The sequence below is a fragment of the Arvicanthis niloticus genome, chromosome 3, assembly GCF_011762505.2.
Source record: "Arvicanthis niloticus isolate mArvNil1 chromosome 3, mArvNil1.pat.X, whole genome shotgun sequence".
Classification (NCBI taxonomy): Eukaryota; Metazoa; Chordata; class Mammalia; order Rodentia; family Muridae; genus Arvicanthis; species Arvicanthis niloticus.
The window spans coordinates 28,691,173-28,715,091 of NC_047660.1; the positions used below are offsets into that span (position 1 = coordinate 28,691,173).

Consider the following 23,919-nt stretch of genomic DNA (forward strand, 5'->3'; position numbering starts at 1 on the left):
AGAGGGGCTGGGGAGTGGAGGCAGAGGAAACCGAGGTAGGGATTCATTGTATATTAAAGCACTAAAATTAAAAAAATAAAGAACCCTGAAAAACACTATAATCAGATGATACAGGATAACATTACCAGTGAAGGAACAATTCACCATTCAAAGACTCCTAACATGACACACTGAGAAAACCATGAGATTCACCCTTATGGCACACTACCAAAGCCTGCAACCTAAGCCAAGTCAAGACAGTACTATCAGAAGATTCAAGATAGCAAATTAAGTAGTCATTTTAGGGTCAGAGGCTCAAAAAATGTCATTGTAGTAAAGTGCAACGACTTGGAATTTATTCTGCATTAAAGGACATTTGGAGCTAAGACAACTTAATGAGCTACACAGTCTTGAACTTTCCTTTGCCAAAAGGACATTTTAAACAATGGGTAAAAGGTGGATGGCTGTGGATTATGTATTACCGTGGTGATCTTCATGCTCTGATTTTGACAACTATGCAGCAAATATGTTAGAAAACTTAGATTTAGCAGGTGACCTCTGAAGTCTGTAGGGATAGCAGAATATCATGTCTACAGCTTACTCTTAATTGTTTCGGGAAAACAAACACTGTAAGACTGTAAATTACAGATGAAAAGAAAAAGAAATAGCTAAAGTGAATATTTGCTATGTTAACCATACTTTCAATCTGAGTAAAATGGTATATGATAATTTGTACTCTTCTTAACATTTTTTGATAGTTATAAAGCACATCAAAATTTTAAAAAATTATCATTTCAAAATAGAATTTATTTTTCAGCTTGGTAGCCCAGTGAGTGAAAATTTGCTTTAATGTGTTTGTACATTGGTTTCTTTACCCTGTATCTGTTTATTTAAAGAAAAGTTAAACCCAAACCCACATTCTCTGAATTAGTTCTTGGTCTTCTGACTTTACAAGTTATTTAACGAATTTCTGATTTCTTTAGTTTCTCTTGTTTTGGAAATTCTAAAGAGTCAAGACTCAAATTGACATTTGTAGCTAGTATTTATAAAATAGCTTTGGCAGATGGTCACTGGAGTATGGAGAGATAAAGGAATAGCATGTCTGCATGTTATTCTGAAGTGTTTCAGGAACACAAGCACTGTAAATTACAGATGAAAAGCACTTTGATGAACATGATGAAATTACAGATTAAAAGGAGAATATGACATGTGTTGTATTCTGGGAGCTGGGTAAACTGAAAAAGAAAATCCAATAGAGGCATGACTGTGCAAGAAGCTAAGCTTTACATGGTTGCTAACTTAGTAAAGAGAATCAAAAAGAAAAATTAGTTTTTTTCTAATGTCTTTCTGTTTTGTTTGTTTTGTTTTGTTTAGAGGTAGGTCATCAAAAGTTGAAAAATATTATGGTTGAAAATGAACGCTGCTATGTGATTTGGGAGTACACATGGTTATAAAACTGAGTGGATCGTTTATCATCATTGACTGTGCCTCTTAAAATTGTAATCTCAAAAGTTCATACAAAAGAGTTGCAGGTAATTCTAAAACCCTCCAACATACCTGAAGATGAATTTAAATTTTCAATAAATTAATATTTTGTACTTATGATCAAAACATTAGTTATTAAATAGTGTGTTTTTTCATTATTTGACAGAGAAATATTTGCTTATTTTCATAGATTCATTCTAGGATAATCTCTTATTTTCTAACGTTTTTCTTTATGTTTTTTGAGGCAGAGTGTCTCTATGTAACTAAAAATTAACTAGCATTCATGATGCATACCAGATTTTCTATCTCTCTGTCTCACTGTCTCTCTATATGTCTCTGTTCCTCTCTCTCTATCTCTGCTGTCCCCCACCCCATATGCATGTCCCTGTGTACCTTTACAATCACACAGCTTTGTCTCGGGCAGTTCATCCACAGTCCCCCAAGTACTTCAATTTCAAACTGTGCAGTAAATCCCAGCCCATTACATAATATTTCTCATGAAAAGAATGTTGGTTCATGAGCAAGAAACTATCAGGAACAATTATCCCTGCATATGTTTTCAACTATTTAATCAATAGCCTGGACTAATTGCAACTTTTTGCTAATACTTCTGTGGTTTTATAAAATTAGAGAAATTATCACTGACCTTTTATTTTCATTAATTTATTTATCTGCTTTACGTCATCACCCCCCTCTTTCTCACACAGATCCTTCCCCCATTTCCCCCTGAGGATGGGGACTTCTCCCTGGTTATGACCACTCCCCTGGAACATCAAGTCACTGCAGGACTAAGTGTATCCTTTCCCTCTGAGGCCAGACAAGGTGACCAGTTAGAGGGCTAGGATACACAGGCAGGCAATAGTTTTAGGGACAGCCCCTTCTCCAGTTGTTGGGCATGAAGATCAAGCTGTGCACTTTTTACATATGTGGAAAGGGCCTACATCCAGCACATTCTCTCTCTTTGCTTGCTAGTTCAGTCTCTGAGAGCCCCCAAGGGTCCAGGTTAGTTGAATCTATTGGGTTTTCTGTGGAGTTCTTGTCAGCTTCGGACCCCTCAATCCTGCCAGCTCCTTCCTCAAGACTTCCAGAGCTCCATCCAATGTTTGGCTGTAGGTTTTTTCATCTATTTCCATTGGCTGCTTGATGAAGCCTCTCAGAGGACATTTATGCTAGACTCCTGTTTGCAAGCATAACAGAATCTTCTTAATAATATCAGGGATTGATTCTTGCCCATGTGATGGGTCTCCATTTGGGCCAGTCATTGGTTGGCCATTCCTGCCATCTCTGCTTTATCTTTGTCCCTGCACATTTTGTAAGCAGAATAAATTTTGGGTGGAAATTTTGAGGATGAATTGCTGTTACTATCCATCCACTGGGAGTCCTCGCTGGCTACAGGAAGTTGCCACCTCAGCATCCATAACTCCCACTGAAAGGAGTCTCAGCTAGTGACCCCCCTAGACTCCTTGGGGCCTCGCCCTGTTCCAGGTCTTTGGCACATACTTGACAGTCACCTTCCCCGCCCCACCACCACTTGTATTCTTCCTTAAGAGAGCATATTTGCACTCTTGAGTGTTCTTGAAAGACTTTCTTATATTTATCTCTAAACATTATTTTCAACTTTTGTTTCATTTTTTATTCTTTGAGAATGATACGTCCCCAATATTTAGAGCAAATCCAGCCCTCTTTCACAGAGCTCAAATTTCTCCTCTCTCTCTCTCCCATTCCCCTATGATCTCTTCTCAAGTAAATGTGCTCTTGTATTAAACCCTTTGGGAACAATTAGGTTGGCCAGATGTAGGACAATTTACTGGAGCATCCTTGAAAAAAGCTGACTCTTCCCCCTTTCATTTGTTCTTTATGAAGAATACAATGGCTCCAATGGCATGGGGCAGGCAGTATTGTAACTGCTTTTCTTTGTGTGCCAATTGCACACTCTCATTTATTCAGCATTTAGAACCCTTTTTCATCCCTTTGGGATATTAGAACTACCTCTCACAAATTAGTGGTGTCAACACAAACATATATTTGTCAAGCTTTCATTCAGCTTAGATGAAGACACCCAATGAAATTATTCTTCTAGAGTAAACACATTCCTATTTGCTATTTGCATACATAACCTAGAAATTCTGTATAATCTTGGAGAAGATAAACAAATAGCTTTAAGATTTATACTGAAGAAATCCAGAATGTTTAAAAAAGAGAATAAATAGAAATCCAAAACCATAAAACACATGCTGTTTGGTTATATTTATACACACCTTGAGTATTTACTATCCACAGACTATGCCTTTTCCTTGTTTAGTTTAAACAAAATTCATATTGAATTTAGTAAAAATATGTAGTAATGAAATATAAATAAAATGACTTTTGCCCAAATGTTGATACAGTCAGGAAGGTGTCTCAGTTGTAGAATACATGTCTCACATGATACAGCTCATAGATTGGTTTCTTGTCTTTTGAAAATGATAAAGACACTATACCTGCTTTAGAATATTTACTTTTACATTTCAAGTTTTTAAAATAAATCACTGAAATTAAAATGCAATCCATATGTATTCTGACATAATTTGCTTGAGATTAATTTTTTCTTTTTTTTTCTCTACACAAGAATGTATTTGTAACTCACCTTATTTTGTGTCTTTATCTTCTATGAGCAGAAACATGGTTGAACTTTGCTATTTTAGCTGTTTTTCTAGTAATATTTTTCCTTCCCTTTAAGAAGAAAAAGTTACAAGTAAAATCTCAATACAAGTGTCTAATTCCTCCACTGCAAATACAAAATTTATCTAGAGTTTAGGGAGATAATTTTTAAGACACTGTCAATATTCAAACTGGTTAATGGCTCTTTTCTGCCCATGCTCACAAAGTTTTTTAAATAATGCACTTCACTGGCTAGCAAAGCAACACTTGAAGACTGGCTTTAATGTTCTAAAGATGTAAATGGAGTTTCTGGTAAAATGGCTATAAAAAAGCAATTTCATTTAGGAAAACTCATTTCTTAGTGTATATCCTGTGAAGGGATATTGTTTGATTAAAATAAAAGACATTAAAATTCAATAAAGACAGAATGATCATGGTTGAAAGAAGTTGAGTCATTTTAAAGTTAATTACGCTTGTGGTTGATCCTGCGCCTGTGTAGCAGATACATGTAATACAAAATCTGTTTGTTTTCACAAAACCACATCAAGGAAACAAGATCTGTGATGGATCTATACGAAAATATAGGCAGGTAGACAGGAGAAATACAGGAACCACGGAAAACGAGAATAAAAGAATGAAACTTCCTCTTAGGAAAGTGTTAAATCAATGTTCTAAATGAACGGAATGATTAATAAAAAATAGAATAAATACATTTGCCAATGAGTCTTACTAAGGGAAAAGGGAAGCTTCCAGGTTTACTTCCTGGCTTACAGCAAACCATGGAGGACTGGGCCTTAGCTCTTCCCTTTTGGTAGCAATGTTACTTCCACTTGGACTTTGCTTCCTCTTTCATAGATCTATTTTCTCATTCACAGATTCAAGCAATGATGCTTGCTTTATGTAAATCAAACTACAGAGGTGACAGAAACAAATAAATTATGAAGTTAAAATAATTCCAAAACTTAGTAAGTGGTATCTATAGATCATGTTTGTTGCAGAAATTTATTTAGAGTTAGCCAAATACCCAGAGAGCATTACTAAGCCTCAACCATAAGATGTTAATAATAAATTAAGTACTGACCTATTTTTTTCATGATGACTAACCATTTACTCCAGTAAATGAAAGTGGTGATGACTTCATCAGCAATCTATATATGCCAGAATTAAAAAAAAATATGTGCTAGAAGAACTATTTAAGACACTTTTATTATTAAACTGCATAATATTGTCATTCAGTGGCTGTTTAGGGTACATTAAAGTACAGAGGTTGAATCAAAGTTTTAGTCAGACAAGAGAATTCTCAACAGGTTCAGAAGGTTTCTGCCACTTTTATAGCACAGAATTTGCCCTGAGTTTGTCACATGTTTAAAAGGTTTCTCCTCAAAATGATAAGCTCTATACCCACTTGGGTGATGCATGTTTATTTCAAGGTAAACTTAGAAATGCTAAAACAAACGTGCATTGAGAAAATTATATATATATATATATATATATATATATATATATATATATATATGAATTTGCATTAAATAGAAAACTAAAAGTAATTAATGAGATGAATCTTAATATTCCTTCACATGGGTTTTTCCTTTGCTTGACCCTAGTGCTGTGGCTAGTATTGTACAGCAACAAAACTAATCTGAACATTATGTTTTGTCAAACTTCAGACATGCAATGAGATATAACAAAGAATGTCTGCATTAAAATGTGTATTTATAAATACTTCAAACTGAGTGTCATAAGCAAATTGTTGAAACAATATTAGAAACTCTATGATTTCAGATGGGATCTCTAAACAAAAATTAACAGGGATAAGAACTGTGAGGCACAATTTATCAAATATTCCTATGTATATCAAAGAGTGAACTTTGCAAGGATATTCTTTATTTATTCCTGTATTTACTTTTAGTTAATGAAAACACATGATAAAATGATTATTAAGTTTAATCAAACTAACACTTGTATCACATTATATAGTTTTTTTGTTTACTGGTTGGCTAGGTGTTTTTTTTTTTTTTTTTTTTTTTTTTTTTGAGACAGGCCCATAATATAATAGCCTTGCCTGGCCTGGAACTTATTATGTAGAACAGGCTGACCACAAAATTATAGAACTCTACCTACCTCGGCACCTTAAGTGAGTGCTGGAATTAAAGGCATAGCTAACAATATTTGGACAATTTTTGTTCATTTACTTGTGTTTTTTTTTAATGTGGTAAGATTCCTCAAAGTTTACTGTCTTGGTCAATTTGTAGAGAATAAAACCACATAATTAAGTATTAATGTTGGTCTATTGTACTTCACATTTTACTAACTTACATCTTACTGTTTAACGCCTCAACTGTAAAGGTTTTGTTTATTTTTTCCATATGGATCTCAGTTTGTCAAAGAGCATATTGACATTACAAAAGCTGCGTTTGTTTTCTCTTTTTGTTTTCAACAATGTGAAGCTGTGAGTTCTCCGTACCTTTGACACCTGCTTCCCAGACTGCAGCCTCAGCACAGAATAGTAAATTGGCGAGTCGAGTTGATCTTGTTCTCCATTCTTCAGGTTCTCCTTTGAACAGTCAACCTCCACTGATACCAGCAATTGTACTTCAAAAACACTTGACCGATGTTGTAACAGCACTGAGCCTAGATAGAGTATTTTTATTTTAATAATCTGTAAACAATAGAAAATGACAGTGGTTTATATTTAATTTACATTGCATACACATCATAAGTGACTTAGTGCTGATCTAAAGTATATAGAACGATGATCATGAGTAATATGCAAGAACAATATCATTTTATATAAAACACCAGAGCACCCTGGGTTTGTGGATACAAAGTAGCTATATAACAATTACCTTGAAATCAACTGATAATTGTGACATTTAGAGTTTCTGAATTAATATGGATTAGAAAGAAACCAATAAGAAGGTTTAATCAAGCTGTTGAGTAAATCTTGTTTTGTGACGGAGTTGGAGAGATGGCTAAGTGGTCAAGATTTGATACTGCTGCTCTTGCAGGTGACATGAGTTCATTTCCCAGCATGCACTTATAACATCGCACAACATCGTCCTGTACCTCAAGCTCCATGGGATCCTCTGGTTTCTGCAGGCACAGTACTCCAGTGCACAAACCCAGACTCATGCATATCTGAAAACACACACACACACAGACACACACTTACAAATTTAAAAGTTGAAAGTTTTAAAAAAAATTGTGATAGATTAGCACTAAGATCTCAAACTAAATCTTTCAATTGAATATGTATAACTCAAAGCCAGCAGTTCTTAACCTTCCTAATGTGGCAATATTTTAATACAGTTCTTCATGTTGTGGTGACCATAACCATAACATTATTTTTATTGCAGGTTCATAACTGTAATTTGGCTACTCTTATGAATCACAATTTACATATCTTATATCCAGTATTGGTCTAAGGTTACTCCTATGAGAGGGTTGTTGTATCCCACAAAGGAGTTATGACCCATAGTTAGACAATCACAGCTTTAAGCTTAAATAAGTTTTATTACTCTACTATTTGTATGAAAACAACTGTGACAACTTACTTGAAGTTAAAACACATTCTAGGTTTCCCAAGCTAGCTCAATATAAAACAAAATTAAGAGTTAAGTGTGATCTTCTTAGCTGCACTCAGTCATAGAATTTAAGATATAGAGTAATCCAGAAACAAAGATGGGAAAGCAGAATCATTTCATATCCAAAGATGGGAGTCTATAGGGCTGCAAAAATGAATCATATCAATCTGAGTTATTGTGGCAGAATGGTTGTTATTAAGAAACTTGTATTGTTCAGGAATTTATTTTCTCACAGTTTGGGAGTCTAGCAAGCTACGTTCAAGGTGTTGTTTCCTGGCAGGAATCCTCCTTTAGTGTCTCTCTATGGCTGAAAGCAGAAGGTTGTTGAGATAAACGATTCCTGGTTCACCCTTTTCTCATGATTTCAGCTTTACTCTAAAGGTTAACATTCCTATGGCCTCATCACCTTCTAGACAGTCTTTGTCCAACATGGTCATAAAGAAAATCATGAGCTTATCTTCTGAGACACATATCCATACCATGTTAGTGGATTTCCCATATTTACTCTAAACTTAAAACATTAGGAAGAAAAAATGCACTAAATGTTGTTTTAGGATCACTAGTTAATAATGTTTTTGAAACATTATTTTGTTCCTACCTGAAAATCTACGAGACTTCCAAACAAAGATGAGAGGGAATCACTGACATAGAGAAGTCTATTAGGGCATTGAAGAAAACCACTTCCTCACCAGGCTCTGCTTTCCATTTCAGTTCTTCAGCATCAATGCATCTTTGAATCTGGGATTCTCACAGGGATTTCTTCGGTTTTCTGTGAATATCTGTGGATAATTTAAGCTGAACCCTTTTGCAGCTAGCTCAGCATTAACTCCTACACTTTTTTATTATCAGCAACATATAATGTCTTTTGTTTCTTCTTGCCTTAATGAACTGAATTTTAATGAATATGATTTGAACGTTTCATATATATATATATATATATATATATATATATATATATATAAATTAAAGTGAGACTATGAGTATAAAGGAAATGAATTCATCTTTTTTGAGTTATTAAGACTTTGTAAAACATACCATTGCTTTAAGATATTGGTGACTTTAGTATACCAAGTTGTTCCGTGTGATAAGGCAATTAGCTTGCCACCAATGAAAATATTATGATAAGGCTTTAATACAAAATTACATGATTTCTATAACTCTGGTACTTTCCAATTTAATAACTGATTTATATGCTACAGATAAAGGACTAACACTCACAATGGACATGATGGCATTAAAGAATTGTACATCCGATTTTACTTTTTTTTTTTTAAAGGGATTTCAACTTAAAAAAACTAGATATGGACACAGTTGGTTATCAGAATTTTCTAACATTTAATATAAGCTCAGCATCTTCTCTTGCAGAGTCTCTGTCATTCCCCCCACTTTATGCTGCGTTGTGCTGAACTATTGTGTGGAGCTATTGTGCTCTCCATGGAAGGGTTTTTGTGATTGTAATTTCCAGACACTGATGTTACCTTGACTCAAACATCAAGTCCACTCTGGTCTTGCAGATTTCTAAGCCATTAGATATTTTCTTAAGGCATGTATGCATTTTGTCACATTCCATGGTGGCACTTTTCCAATATCATTTAATTAATTTATGTATGATTCTCCATTTCATAGGGTCAGAATATGATTTACAGACTCCTAGCTAGAATATAAGAGTAAATCAAATATTTTATGGGACTAATGAATTTGTTCATTATGGTGGAGAAATAAAACACCACAAAGTTAAAAGTAATTACAATAATTGTTATTATACTTATATGCCACTTAATAATCTACACATACTATTAGTTTATGAGCCAAAAATAATTGTTGAGGTATTTTGGAAACATTTGCTGTACAAGTTTGAAGACTTAAGTGCAAACTGACCAGAAATCACATTAAGTAATTTTAGCACTGACAGATGTAAACAGAGACAGGAGATTCTGAGAATCTGAGAATCTGAGAATCCAGAGAGGCTTTCATGTGTAGTCAGAAAAAGTCAGAAGAATTATTTTAAGACCGACAGCCACAATAGTTTTCTGATCATCATATATACACATGTACCTGCATTTATATAATGAATGCATATATGCATGTGTGTCTCTGTCTCTCTGTCTCTCCATTTCTCTGTCTCTCTGTCTCAACTCTTTCTCACACCACACACACATGCACATACACACAAACACACACACATACACATGCACACAGAGAAAGGTAATTCTATTTTGAATTCCTTGGACTTACTATTTTTTTTCAATTTTCTCAAAGCGTTTTCACCAAACATTATAAATTCAATAACGTGTTCAGATAAAGAAATATTAATAAAAAAGAGGAAGTTCTTCACTTAACTGTATCTCAATTTGGAAGCAAAGCACAAACAAATATTTCAAACATAAAAATTACTATCGCTTTTTATCAAGTCTAAAAAACAAAATTCATTTAAGTACACTCTCTAAAGATTAAAATGTGACTAGAGATAAGAATCAAAAGTTTTAAAGGGGATAAAAACAGATAAACATATAATCTTAGGAGATACTTCATTTTTTTTCTAAATATCTGTGTAATAAGTATTACAACTAAATAAAAACATTACACACATTTTCTATTAAAGTCCAGATGGTTATGGCTATTGAAATGCTTCAGATGTTTACTAAAGTGTCTAGAAATATTCAGTGAATATGATGACTAATTGTGTGCATGACCTATGATCATATTGATTTTCATATAAGATGTAATCCAACTTTTAATTTTTAAAAATTTTTATGTAATCTCTTTATACATCAATATTACCTACTCATTATTTTCTTGTCTGATATATGTACATAAAGACAGTGTAGATTAATGAAACATCTGATCAAACTCCATCATCTTTCTTACCTCTAACATGTAATTTTTAAAAAGAAATTGCTACATCCTGGCAATGAGTTACATATGACTGCTTTACTTGTTTTATCAGAGGATATCCAAACAAAAGACACTTTCAAAGTATTAGAACCAAGATCCAAATGTGAAAGTCTAATTAGAACTTTTTATTAACTTTGTATTAGGGAAATGTTTATTTGATTATCAGTGGATTTACTTGATTAGCACTAAGTTTAACCTTATAGGTGAGAAAACATACAAACAGCACAATATAGTCAAAGTATGTTAAAGTAAGACACCTCTGAGTAGCACTGATCCTTTATCTACATCCTCCACACCATGCTATTATAGTGCATAGGGTGAGATAGCTCTTATCAGTTAAGAAAGTGACTAAGGTAGCATATAACAAAGCTTATTACCTAAGGCAACCCTACTAGGTGACTGTTCACTCGGATGTTTGAAAAGTTTATGTTTCACTAGCACATAACGTTGCTTAACATGCATGAAGGCACTGTTCTAATACTTCTAGATTAATTATAAATATATAAATAGCTTGAACAATTACAAACTTTCACTACTTGTCAATTAAATTTTAATTAAGATAATTTGCCTACTACATACTTTTTGTATAGTGAGGTTACTTGGATTACAAAAACGAAGAAAGCATAAAAGAGATTGATTTGAAATCATAAACATAAAACTTAAAATATAGCGAAGGCACAAAATTAAACTAATCATTAACATTTATTCTTTTAATTAACATTTGGCAAGCTTCTATTACAAGTTAGTCTGACATAATTTAGCTGATGAAAGTTCTAATTGACATTTAACAATTATGTTGATTAAAATATATGTTGTTTTCTCTACCATTTCAAGACAATTGCTTGCTTAAACATCCCTTTTATTTCACAGATTAATAACAAAATGGTATTTTAACATTCTTCTGGCCCCAAGATTTTGTATTTTTTGCACTGCATAGGATTTACAAATTTGGAATGTACTTCCTTGTAGTAAACTAATCTCCTTCCTGGGGGCATTGAGTCATGTTTTCCTGGTGTGCCAATCTCAGGCCTCAAGGTAATTACATCATACTTGGAGCCATGCTACTTCCTACAGAATAGTGAGGTGCCATTTAGAAGATAATCACTTAGTTTAAATTACATTTATTATTTCTTACTCTCTCTAAAGATTTTATTGTGGTTTTGTGTGTGTGTGTGTGTGTGTGTGTTTAGTTTAGTTTTTATGACCACCTTCATAATCCACTTTCTGGCTTTCAACTCCTTCTCCATGCCTATGTTCCTGAGGGATGAAGTCTGACAGCAAGAGAATTCTGAGATAAGGAAGGAAATAGTCTGAGAATTTCTGTATTATTTACTAACACTGACTACTCAGTGATTCCTTTGTCCAAACTGGTCATTTTCCTTTCTTCTTGAATTTTGAAAGACTGATAGGAAACTTTAGGCTTCCTCTCACTATTCTTAACCATTTTCTATAAAATCTGAATTTTTTGCTACTACATATATACATATAATATCCTACAATGATTAGGTTGCATTTATCTATTAGTGCTATCTCAATTTTAAGCAGTGAAAGGCTGACATAGAAACAGATTAAACAAATGTATCAAAACGCAAAAACATCAAAGTCATTTAATAGCTCTGTGGCAATGACTAAAATACTAGGATTGTAGCCACATGTATCTTAGAGTAGGGTGAGATCCATTATTTGAAAGCACCATGTTATACTTGCTACCTCCAGCCTCACAGATCATTAAATTCTAGAGGTGGCTTTTAGCCACCGGACTTGAAGCACTTTATGTTGTCAGGAGCACTGAGCATTTTTTAGTCTAGGAAAACTACATAATCCAGGAAATGCAAAGGTTCTGTGTAGCTAGGGTTCATTCAAATGAAAATACATAACTAATATCATGTAATTTAATATTATCTTAGAGAAAGTCATGTTTATTAAACCCACTGTGGGAGAACGTAAAGAGAACACTGAGCAGAAGACAAATTCGTGGAATTAAAAAAGAAATCACAAAAGCCACAAACAACAAAGATTCTTATCATTTAAAATATCTTTCTAGAAACTATTCATAAATTCTAGGTTGTTTATAATTATTCTGTGAATAGTAGATCCAAGCCATGTTAGAAGTCTGGTTATGGAAGGTGTAGAGTGTTCATTCTATTTGTCTTCTTCCCGTTGTCTATGGAAATATGTCAGCAGCAATGATAAAATAGAAACCCCAGGAAACCCAAGTCATTAAAACATAATCATCCATGTTACTGCAAAGCTTTGTGTTTAAATCCTCTTCCCATTTTGCCAATCACTTTTTAGTAATCATTAAATGTGTCTGCAGGTGTCCTGGTTTTATAATATAAAGCTTTGGGAAATATGCCTTTAGATCTACTTTGATTTTGATAAAAGATTGCCTTTAAATAGATATATTGTTAAACAAGTGGGCATTTGTCATATGCAATATACAGAACAAAACTGCTATTTGCTTGTAAAAATGTAACAGCAGCCATGAATTAAGTTACTAAATGTTTCCTCTGTGGCTTTACAGTGCTGTATAGACAGATCAGCATAAATTTTAATTTTTAGTAGCCAATGGAGCACAATGCCAGAAAGGCTTTAGTCTAAACTCTTTCACAAGGTGGTTTTGCATTTTGATACATTTGTTAAATCTGGTTTTGTGTCAGACTTCTACTTCTTACAATTGTGATAATATTAATACTTATTTCATGCAATTAGTGGGTTAATTAAAGAAGATAATATGGAGAAAGCAATGTTGAATTATTTCCCAAAATGATGAGGATCTAAAATCATTATAATTTTCGTATAACGAGTCACTCAAATTCTCAAATTATACTTTGAATGGAATATACAGCAGAATTTTATAAGGTTTTACACACAGTGTACTGCCGTGCAGTCAAAGTTTACCAAAGCCTTCATACATGGCTGTCATCAAAATTCTTGATATCAGGCCATTTTCGAATGTACACAGAATTCAGCTTAACTAAAAATAAGAGTGTAGGAGCATGGAATAGTGGGTAGGGAGGATGAGTACAAATGATGCAAATATAGTCTTCATGTGTGTGATTATTAGAAAAAAAGAGAGAATCATAACATTTAAAAAAAAAACCTGACATGTGTCCATATGATACACTAAACCACAATGGGACACATTTATGTGTAAATGTACTAATGAGGAACATCATGTCCGTCTGACTTGAAAATCTACAGTTCCCGTGTTCCTCTGAACCTGGAAGAAGTCCTTTAGTGTCCTTCTAGCTGTACATTCTGAGCTGCTGCTGCTGTGAGCTAGTCTGCATGGCAGTGAAGCTCTGTGCATGGCAGACGACAGTGTGTGTTTGCCTCCTTTCAATTCAATTCATCTTGCAACCTCCCAAGGTTCTGCTATATGTTAATGATAAAAATCAATACAAAGGTTGTTGTGGCTTGCCTGATGATCTGAGGCCTGTCAGCATAGCATCCCTCCTTGCTAACAACTGGCGCTCACTCAGTACATATTTACTGAATGAAAAACAAGCAAAGAAACGAACAGAACAGAAAAAAGATACGAATATGCTATGCTATTGCCTCTCTGAAAGGATTAAGAAATGCTTTAGAAATTTATTCCCCATTATCCCTCACACACTACCCACAGCCAACATTTGCAGCTGTGAGAAAAATGGAAGAGCTACTTCCCCTCATTTCCCACCTACTCCCAGCTCAGTTTATGACTACTCCAACCCAAATTGTATGAAGCAGTGATAATTAAACAAAAGGAGACGATCAATTTGGGGGAGGGGCAGAAATGAAAGGGTTGGAGGGAAGGTCAGTGGGAGGAGTTAAGGGAGGAAAGGGGGGGGATAGTGATGAAATTCATTTTAATTAATAATGTATTATTTAAATTTAAGATAATACCTGAAAAGAAAAAACTATCTCTAAAATAATATGTGAAATGATGAATGAGCATGTATTTGACTGAGACAATCTATCCACAACAAGATACCGTTTAAGATAGACTTACTGCCTGCGAGCTTACCAAGCCAAAAAACTTTAGGTTACCTCAAAATGCTGAATGAATGATGCACACATTCACTGACATTTTCATTTTTCTAAACTGGCTTTGCAGAGGATGGCCTAGTTCCAACTTTGCCAAAGCCACCTACTTTAAAAATTGTACTGGACCATAAAAGCTTGTGCTGGTGCTACTGATTCAAACTAGTTGACCTCACTATCGAGAACTTTGAAAATAACTGGTCTCTTTTATTTCTCTTTCTTTAGCTATAGGCTATTGCTCTGTGTCCTCCTTTCTTATGACATTATGAATGTCCTTCCCTTAATCTCAGGGTAACCTTGAAGATATTTATAGACCTGGCTCTGATCCCTCTAAGAGAACTCATCAGTGTAGACTTTTTAAATACAGTTTTTTGCAATTTTAAACTTCATTTTCTAACATTTATTTTGGCAAAAAAAAAAAAAAGAGTCAGCATCACAAAACCATGGCCGTGTGTGTGTGTGTGTGTGTGTGTGTGTGTGTGTGTGTGTTAACTCTGTGGGTTAAAAAAAAAAGTAAAATCAAATCCCAGGAAAAGGGGGAGATGGCTTTGCTATCTAAAGTGCTTCCATTGGCAAGCATGTGGATTTGAGTTCAAAGACCAATAGCTACATAAAATATAGGCACAGTGGCACATGGCCTTTAGACTGACATTGTGGATTTAGAGGCAGAACAACTGGTCTGTTGGTCAGTCATTCTGGCTGAAGCAGCCTGTTCCAGGCTCACAGAAGGATGGACACTGTCTAATAAGTAAATTATTAGGGAAGCTGACCAACACTCATGTGCACAGACAGAAGCATATCCACTCACACAAAAAGGAAATGACAAATAAAAGGGAAATGCTGTTATGGTAGAGGTTTTATTATTCACCTGGTTGCCATCTGCCCAGTTTTGCCTTTCTACTACTTACATTGATGCTGCCTGGAGGAGAACATTACTGATTTGTTTTGCCTGTGCACTCTTCTGTGCACAAATTTATTAATGTCGCTAGCTTTCTTAAGCTTTTCCATTATTTTTGCTTAAGATTTTTAAACCATTTTTATGAGTATTTGCCTGAATGCATGCGCGTGCACTACTTACATACCTGATTCCTGCAGAGGTCAGAAGAGTGCATCAGCTTCTGAGGAATAAGAACTGTAGAGTTGTGAGCCACTAAATGCTCACACTGGGAACCAAAACTGAGTCTTCTAGAGCAACGAGCGCTCTTAACAATTAAGCCGTCTCTGCAGCAGCATGCTTGTCATATTTAAGGTGCTGTGTTTACTTATAGTCAAAGTGAATCTTGGACTGACTGTCCAGTCATCATCAGCATAGTCATTTTTACTTCATGAAAGGATTTCTGCCAAATGCAAACCAGAAACAGTTATTCTTTTATTTTAAGTTGCTTTTGCTAGAATTATTAAAATAATGTCCTTGCTAAAATGAAACCAATATTCTTTTTCATCTCTGAAACTAATTGTTTTAAAGTAAGATCCTGTGTATACCATGGACAGGTGGCCATTAATTGATTAAATGTTTAGTTATTTGGCTATTTATAGATTCATTAGTCCTATACAATGAAACTATTTTGATTTTGTTTGTTATATTTTATTTATTCGTTTACATTACAATATCATATTTCTGTACTCCTAGTCCCTGCATTTCACAGCTCCTCTTGAAATTAACTCTCCATTACTCCTTTGAGAAGGAGGAGCAGAGTCCCGCACCCCGTGTAACACACACACACACACACACACACACACACACACACACACTACATCAAGTCACTGAGGAATACACACATCCTCTCTCAGAGTTCAGACAAGGCAGCCCATTTAGAGGAAGGGGATGTTCAGGCAACAGACCGACAAGAGATTCAGGGACATCCCCTGCTCCAGTTGTTAAGAGAGCTGCATGAAGACTAAACTGCACATCTACTTCTTAAGTGCAGGGGACCTAGGTCCAGCCCAAGCATGCTATTTGGTTGGGAGCCCCCCTGGCAGTTGCTTCTGTTGGTTTTTCTGGGAGTCCTTATAATCTTGGGTCCTTCATTCCTTCTCCCAACTCTTTAGAAGACACCCGACCTCTGTTTAACGTTTGGCTGTAAGTCTCTTCATTTTTCCACAGACTGCTCGGTGGAGTTCTTAGGGGACAGTTAGCTAAGCTCCCATCTGCACACATAACTTATCATTAATAATGTCAGGATTGGTTCTTGCCCATTGGATGAGTTTCAATTTGGTGCCAGCCATTCCTTGGTCATTCTCTTTTTCTCTGCTTCTTTTCCCAGCACATCTTGTAGGTAGGACACAATTTGGGGTCCAAGATTTTGTGGGTGGGTTGCTGTCGTCATATCTACTATGGGAGTCCTGTGTGGCTAGCATTTTTTAATGTCCCAGCATCTCAGTTTTGGAAGATTAAGAAATATTGTGATGTGTGATTTGTATTTATGCTCAAATCATTCATTTAAATGATTGATAAATGAAGATATAAATTTTAAAATTGTATTAATCAGAAATAAGTAAGAAGTGCTCTAATGATCCAAACTCATTTGCTCTAAACACAGTCACATTATTCAGTCAAATATTCAAGAGTTCATTTATATATATATGCATATATAAAAAATTGCATACATACCTATAGAAATTCATGCATACATATGTATGTAGCAATACACACACACACACATATATATATACAAATATACTTAAACATATGCATATGCATATACATATACATCATATATACCTATACACTCATGGTCTTCAATCATAATAGAAGTGGGATAGTGAAGAGTATATTGTTTTTTTTACTGGCTTGCAGATGAGGTAACAATCTTCTTTTACCAAGGATCTGTAGAGACACATCATGATTATTTATGCTTTTATTACTATTTCAATATCATTTTTATTTGAGAGAAATTTGTATAACGGTTTTATATTCATTCACTGAATTATACTGTTCATATCTCTTACATTAGGTTTATAGTGCTAAATTAACTATTTATAAATCAGCTTTATGATTTAAAGGAGAATCTTGTATAGAAAACTTGCTTTAAGTTTTCCAAAGACCATCACTCAAAACAGCACATGTTTCTTTTAAAAAGATATTGTTAAAAGTAAAAGAAAGCCAAAATACGAATACTTTAGCTTATAAATTTGTTAAATAATGTTTTATTACCTCACAATTTATTATTTAAATCTGGCATGTATTATTTACAAAAATGAACATTTTAATGTGGATATTTATCTTTCATTTTTATCAATATAAGACATTCATAGAAATTGTACCAAGGTTAAGGTCAATGTAACTAAGATGTGATACAACACTAAAATTTGATTGCTGCCATGTCCTGTGGAAGCATCATCAGAATAATTTTATTATCATTTATTAGTTAATGTCAATCTTATGAAAAATTAAAAATAGATTAAAATAATAAAAAGAAAAGGAATCATAAAACTCTTTTCTCTATAAAAATCTGTGAATTATGATGGAATTCACGTATGAATTTGGCAGCTGCACAGTCTTTATTTCTGGGTCCTGACTTGCCATCTAAAGCTATGACCAGCAAGCTTTCTGATGTGGAATAAAAGCATATGTCTATGTGAACCAGTGAGTTCTTAGTTCCCTGCAAGGAGAATGAATTAAATACATACATAGGGATAAATGCAAGTCATAAAATGAAATGGAGAAATACATCATTTCAACAAGACAAGCAAATAGAGCTGTTTCTACTCGTTACATCATGAATATGCAGTTGAGAAATCTTGTAGGTAATGGAGACTCGCATAATTAGCATTTAAGTATGTAATCAAAAGTGTTTATCAGCTATATTAAGCAATTATTTCCATCGGTTCATGGCTTAAATTATTATAACCAAATCACTTTATTTTTATGTATTTTTTAAATTGGCATCTTGAAAGATTTTCAGTGCATTTTTTGTGTTTTATTTGTATAGAGAACATTTTTGGAAATTTCTAAAGACAAGTGTTAAATTTTCTTATGGTAATGGTGTAGCTAATAGTAATCCCTCCTTTGTTTTTCCTCTGTTATCATGCAATAACGTTTCAGCACATAGTATTACTTGCCATTACATCCAGAAAAATCAGACTGTGTCACAGATCTGTGTAACTGTGATGGAATGCTCTTCTAACAGGTTGTGCCTAAGAATTATTTTAGATACCCACATGGCAGGGGAGATACCATAATAATAAGTTGGTTTTCCCAGGGCAATGGTTATCCATTGCACTCCAGATGTGATCACTCTGTAATTTTCCCTAATGTGGGAAACCTGACGGCATAATTTGGGGGAAGGGTAGACTAAGATCACACTCTCCCCTAAGAAATAAGCAGAAAAAATACTTACTTTAAATGAATAATTTTACATTTATATTTTTAGACAGAAGAGAATATGTACATTTTATTATAGTATATTGATTGTTGTAGTTAGTATTATTATTACTGTGATAAAACACCATGAATAAAACCAACTTGGGTAGGAATTAGTTTGTTTGGCTCATATTTCCATATCATAGTCCATCACTGAAGTGATGTAGTCAGGACAGGAATGGAAAAAGAGCAGGAACCTGGAGGCAGGAGCTGTTGTATAAACCATGAAGAGGTGCTACTTAACTTGCTTTTTCATCATGGCTCAACCTGCTTTCTTATAGAACCTAAAACTACTAGCTTATGATAGTAATACCCACAATAGTCTTGGCTTGTCCACATCAATTACTATTTAAGAAAATGCACTCCCATCTGTATATTATAAAACCAGTCTTTTTTCATTTGTGGTACCCTCTTTTTAGGGGGCTGCAGATGACATAAAAATAGCCAGGACATTGATGATTCATAGAAACAGTACCTTGCTTCTTTACATATGGTGAACTTTGATGAATAAGAGAAATTCATAAATTATTATCATAGCTTTGACCATTATGCAATGCCAGGTCATCTGAATTTTGATAAATTATATTAGTTTCCAATTAACTTTAGATAACTATATGCATTTACCTTTTGTTTCTCTGAACGATATGTATTATCTATATGAAGTTCTAACACTCTTTAACATAAATGTCCCTTTTAAAAATAATATGAAAAAACTATACTCAACAAAGGTTCAATGGAGGTGTGCTTTAGAACCATATAGTCTAATTTCTTTCATATAAGAAGATAGTTATGACTTAGGGGTGACGTTCTCTCTCTTGTTTTTTATTCCCTTTCCTTAGTCCTGATTATCTGGTTTTTATAGTATATGCTTTTAGTTTCTCATTTGTAAGGTCAGCTCAATAGATTGGAAGAGTAACAGTTCCACTGATTACACTCTGAATAGACTAAACTATTTTTGGAATTATTTGATTACTTTCTTTTATGACTGCAAATTAGAAAACTCTTCATTTTCTTTTGTCAGTTTTCAGCATCCTACAAATTTCTTCATTCCTATCACATCAGATAGCTATATCAGACATATAGCTACAATTTATTGTTGTAAAGTTATCTACAGGAAGACTTTAGGCACTATATTTTTGTACCGGAAGCCTTTAGACACTATATTTGTGTAAGGTCATACCCTAGAGATTTGAGGCTTCCTGGTTTACAATGGGAATTCAGCACCCAGCTAATGGGGCATATGATATGCATTCTATGATCATTAAGGTCTGAACATTTCACAACTTAGTTGACTCTTTTGTTCTTAAAGTGTGCTTTATACTTTTGGAACACTTCAAGATTTGGGGAGGATAAAGAAAATATATAGCTTTAGCCTTTATGTCATTGATACTCAGAACCTGGTCAAAATAATGATGTATGGAGAATAATACCTTGGAGAACTGTGATAGACGATTTAGGGAAAAAGGCTTTTTAGCTTAGGTGCATTTTTTGATACCTGGGTTGTACTTGGACATAATCTTGTGCCTTCTGTGGCAAACATTTATATTCAATTTATAAGACAGGTTTATTCTTTTTGGATGTCAGAACATTGACATCAAACCAAATCTGGTGAAAAGATACACTGAGTTCAGTCCATAGTGTGCCCTGGATCTGGACCTGACCTTCTGTTTTGCTTTCATAAATTCCCGGATATAATACATAGTACATACCAGGAAACTATGTTTAAACTTATCTGTCCTGAGAAAGTTCTGGGAAAGAATTATTTAGTTCTTTACTTAATATATAAAATAGTTAGTATGTGCTTATTGATGTATATTTCCATGTGTTTCTGATCGTATTTTTCTGAACTTAAGGAACCTTCCTTTTATCATTGCTTTTTTTGTGTCATTTATGTATAAGCATACAATGAAACTTAAGTAAAATTGTCTATAGCATTAGACTGTAGTCTGACCTGTTCTTTGAGATCTTCAAATCCCAGACCTAGCAAATAAATATGCGTAAGTCAAGGAAAGTCAACTTTTGTTTGTTTATTTATTTTGGTTTTTTTTACTTTCTTTATTTTTATTTTAAAAACAAATATTGTAAATCCTACAGTGATTAAGGTCATGCTTCCCAACTTAGAAGCATTGATATCATAGTCTCATTCAGTTGAAAAGTGAAAATAAAATCCTAGTCTATTGCCTTTGTTTTGGGTATAAGCTTCCTGTACTGAAGCTATGGAAAGCTGATTCACACAGTCAACTAGCCAAAAGGAAATCAAGTTAATATAAGCTATATGTCTAATAATTTGTTAAACTTTGTTAATTTTAAAAAATGATGGCTGGGCAGTGGTGGTGCACGCCTTTAATCCCAGCACTTGGGAAGCAGAGGCAGGCGGATTTCTGAGTTTGAGGCCAGCCTGGTCTACAGAGTGAGTTCCAGGACAGCCAGGACTATACAGAGAAAACCTGTCTCGAAAAAAACAAAAAAAAAAAATGATGGAAATAAAAAATTGTGAATGGTAAAAGTTACCAAAGCCCAAAGTCTTTATTTCTACTCTCATTCTCAATGATCTTTATTCAGAAAAATGGAATTTAAAGCAATTACAAAGCAAACTAGGAACCGTTATTGTGTCTACTAGTAAATTCTACAAAATGGTAAACATAATGCAACTTTGTATTTTTAAATCTTCATTAAACTATGTAAATCATTGATGCGCGCCAAAATCCACTGTTCAGTCTGTTTTGACTGCACTTGTGATGAATACATTACTTTTGTTAGGAGATGAGTCTGCATATGCTGATTTTTAGAAAGAGTTGCAAGGTACATCAATAAAGATTACATGTAACTATTCATTACCCTTAAATAGAAGTACTCATTTTTTAAGGTATTGCCTGAATTTTTCACAGATTCATAAAGGCATCTTTGTGCTTTTTGTTGCAAGCAGAGATTTGTGTTGTATTCAGAGATATTTTGAATAACTACATCAAAATTTTCTCCATTACCTACACTAGAAAATTGGATGAATCAGGAAATCTGAATTTTAAATGACATTTATCTTCTTGGTTTATCATTGTTGTTGTTTTAGTCAAACTGTATAGAATTGTTCCATCTTAACAATAAGCAGAATGACTATGAACACATTTTAAATATGAAAAGCGAGGAGTTTTTCATCAGCCAAGAATACTTTCATTTAGTTCAAGGTAAGTTTTTATATAGATAGTCACTCATATAGAACTTCAAGGTCAAGGAAGGTCCAAGCAAATTATCTGATGTTTATTTTCTTGTTATACATTTTTGCATTGAAGGCTTGAATATTTACAAAGAATATGATTTACTCATGATGAAAATGAAAAGATTTGTTCTCTCTTGTGCATGCTGAGACAATGTCTTGTGTTTGTTTTTGATTTTTAACATTAAATTGAAACTCTTCTTATTATAACCATCATCATCATCATATCATCAGTACCACAAACAATACCAAATTTATCATTGTTATCTCCTTTTCCTATTCAGAATCATACAGCAAAGGTCTGACATTTGTTCTACCTCCTAACATGTAATTCATATCTCTGTGGTATGAATCTACTACTGAGGTTTATCTATGTCCTTATATCCCTCTGGATGCCATGTCCAAATTTGTATTCTAACAGTTTCTCAGCATTTTTGCTTTGGCTCTTATATCAGAACAAAATCATGTCAGTAGTCACTGACTACAGAAAATAAAAAGCAAACTGCCAACTTCTTTGCTAGAAATGACATGTCAAATGTGACTCCTATAGCTCTGCTAAGATATGCTTTCTCTGCCATACAGGTCTCTGCTATTGGACATCCCTGTACTACACTTTATGCCTACATTCTATGATCTTTTGATAGCTCTTTGATACACAACTCTGTATGTGTAATTGGACAAACTATTACAGAATCAGCTATGTTGGCTTAAAGTTTGATTTTAAAAATACATTATCCCCTATGGCAATGAGCATTGTCCTTTTAGACATTTAAATAGCACATATTTAGAGACTTGGAAGAAGTAGGAAACTCTTGAATTCCTGGAGACAATCTGAAGTAAAATTTCTAAGTATAGAAAAGGTTTCTTTTGTTTGTTTTGTTTTTTTAAAAGATTATATATATATATATATATATATATATATATATATATATATATATATAAAATCTTTTTAAAACAGTCTTCCATGAGCAGTGAGATAACTGCCTGTCTAAATCCAGGAATAAAATTCATATGTTGACTCCTTTACAGTTTCTCTCCTAGCATTAAAGAATAGAGTGTTTTTAAATTACCAAAGTCATTCTTGCTTCCATATTCAGACAAAGTAAATAAATAACACCCCCCAACACACACACACACACACACACACACACACACACACACACACAAACACACACGCATGTGCACAAAGCGGTGCCTTTTCAAGTATCTGAAAAGACCAGCAGCACATAACTTTTAAGGCAGCACTTCTCTCTGGAGTCCTATCTGTTGCTGCTGCTCCAGTGGTTATATCCTGCAAGAAGCCCATTGTAACTCCTGACAGCTATCAGGAAATACTCTGACAATTAAGTCTACTAATATCTATTTTATAAACATTAATTTTCACAAAAGACAATAAGTATTTTATGATTTGAAAAGGATCAACTTACGTTCTCTCTGCTTACATAGGCAAATTGTATATATATATATATATATATATACATATATGTGTATATATATGTATATATACATATATAAGTATAATATATATAAGTATAATATATACAAGTATAATATATATAAATATAATATATATGTGTGTATATATATATACATATATATGTATAAACACATATATATTGTACTTTCTTCTTACTTTTATTTTAAGTACCTAATTAGAGGTCGTGGGTTGGTGTGGGGGAGATAGTTGTTTCACTTTCGTTTTTCAGAATGCTTTATTCCTCTTCTTTTGTAATGTT

At 33.7% G+C, this 23,919-nt stretch overlaps 1 protein-coding gene and 1 non-coding gene across 5 annotated transcripts in view; both read left to right on the top strand.

Annotated features, from left to right (window-relative positions):
- Window positions 1-23,919, top strand: part of Pcdh9 (protocadherin 9) — an 828,173-nt gene that overhangs the window by 689,184 nt on the left and 115,070 nt on the right. The window lies entirely within an intron of this gene.
- LOC117706421 (U1 spliceosomal RNA) lies at window positions 18,763-18,924 on the top strand. The gene has a single exon (XR_004606528.1). It is a non-coding gene; the product is annotated as a U1 spliceosomal RNA (small nuclear RNA).